This window comes from Empidonax traillii, unplaced genomic scaffold (genome assembly GCF_003031625.1).
Source record: "Empidonax traillii isolate 1590-97213 ecotype Southwest subspecies unplaced genomic scaffold, ASM303162v1 scaffold1217:size511469, whole genome shotgun sequence".
Lineage (NCBI taxonomy): Eukaryota > Metazoa > Chordata > Aves > Passeriformes > Tyrannidae > Empidonax > Empidonax traillii.
In genome coordinates, this window is record NW_020956410.1 from 499,097 (window position 1) to 501,273 (window position 2,177).

Genomic DNA, 2,177 nt, shown 5'->3' on the forward strand with positions numbered 1-2,177 from the left:
AAACAGCGCACCCCGGCGGGTACCCGGATGTGGGAGCGGGGCCGTTACGGGTATTACATCACCCTCCGCCCCGGGTCCCGGGCCGCGCCGCGCCTGCGCGGGACCGGCGCGAGGGGCGGTGACGTCATCGGCCCCACCCCTCTCCCTGAGGGGTGAGAGCGGCGCGAGAGCCGGTTGGGATCCTTGTGTCCGTCTGAATCCCGGTCCGAATCCCGGTCCCGGGGCGGTACTGGCTCAGCCTACCCGAGGGCGATGGAGCGAGCGGGCAGACGGGCGGGCGGTGGGTCCTGAGTCGCTGGCGGCATCAGCCTCGTCTCCCTGAATCGCAAAATCCATTAGGTTGGAAGAGATCTCTGAGATCATCGAGTCCAACCTGTGATCCAACACCACCATGTCAGACAGACCCTGGCACCGAGTGCCACGGTCACAGCCTTTCCTTCAACACCTCCAGGGACGGTGACTCCGCCGCCTCCCTGGGCAGCCCATTCCAACGTGGAATCGCCCACTCTGCGAAGAAATCCCTCCTGATGTCCAACCTAAACCTCCCCTGGCGCAGCTTAACACTGTCCCCTGGTCCTGAGGGGTATCCTCTTACCCGCCTGAACCGGAGCCCCGCAGGTTTCCCCGCTGGAAGCACGACCGCTGGCAGAACCAGCAGCGGATTACCAATAATGAACGCATAATGGGTTTAATAATCCCACGGGTTTCAGCCACCCTTTGATCGAGGCTGGCCTGCGGACAAAAGGGATGGCGGTGCGCTCGGGGCAGCGACTGCCCCCCGACAGTCTGCAGGGAACAAACTGAGGGGAAAAGCTTTTAGACACACCACTGCTTGGTCTCAGGGAAGGGGGGGATGCTCCAGGAGGCTGCGATGGGAGAGGGGTGGTTCTGGGTGGGGGGAACTACCAATTCCGGCAAGCCATGGTTAAACCCTGTGGCTGGGGATTTCCGAGCTGGAGTGGGTGCCAGGAGGAGGGAGCGCTTCAAGGGGAGGATTAGGAATGCACAGGAGCTCTGAGGCTGTAAAGAAGGAATTAAATGCAGAGGGAGAAATGCTGAGGGGTACTGGGAAAGGTGAAGTGGGTACTTAGCAAGTTTGTCTACTCTAGGTGGTTTCCATCCTAAACAGAAACCAACCACAGCAAGCAGAGGGTAGGTTTAGATTTGAAATTAGGATGAAATTCTTCCCTGTGAGGGTGGTGAGGCCCTGGCACAGGTTGCCCCGAGAGAAGCTGTGGATGTCCCATCCCTGGATGCGTTCAAGGCCAGGTTGGATGGGGCTTGGAGCAACGCAGTCTAGTGGAGGATGTGCCTGCCCATGGCAGGGGGATTGGAACGACATGGTCTTTTAAGGTCCCTTCCAACTCAAACCATTCCAGGATTCCCTAAAATGAATGTTTGGAAAGCCCTCCAATTGCTGGTTATGTTCCCACTGTAGATATTCATCGCTGCAAGTTCATCAGGGACTAAGGGCGGTTTATCGGGGAATATTGGGCGGATCAGACCAACAAAAGCAAAGCCCTACCCAGAGATAGCTAAAAGAGCTGCGAAAAATCCAACAAAAGCTCGTAACTGTGGGGCTTTCCTATGACAGATAAACTGACCGCATTTCGTGTTTCGGCACGATTACAGAATCTCCAGTTCCAGTTGCTGCCTGTGCCTGGGCGGAATGTTTGGACCCAATCTCCCCGTATTCACCCTAATCGTGATCGCTGTCACGACACTGAGCACCGCCAATCGTTCTGTTAACGATTCGGGGCCTTTGATTTAGAAATTTCGAGCTTTTGTAGTTAAATGCGGTAAAATCTGTTAGTGGAAACATACCTTTAGAGATATTTAAACGCAAAATATATTGAAAATCCACAATGAAAGGGAGATTATGGAAGGTCATGGAGTAAGTCCCTTAATCTTCATCAATGCAATTTTGAATTTCTTTTTGGTATCCAAAGATAATTGATTACAATTTTTAATGCAGTTAAGGTTTTTAAAGCTGCATTTCCGTTTCCCCTTGGCTTGCCTTGCTTGGCCTCTCTTTTCCTTGCCTTCTCTTCCTTTTTTACCTCCCCCACTCCCCCCTCCCCCCCCACTGCCAAATCTACAATATACAGACAAGGTAGAGGTTACACAGAATTCCTGCAGGCATGTGCCATGTTTCTTTAACCTCTACACTTAAACAT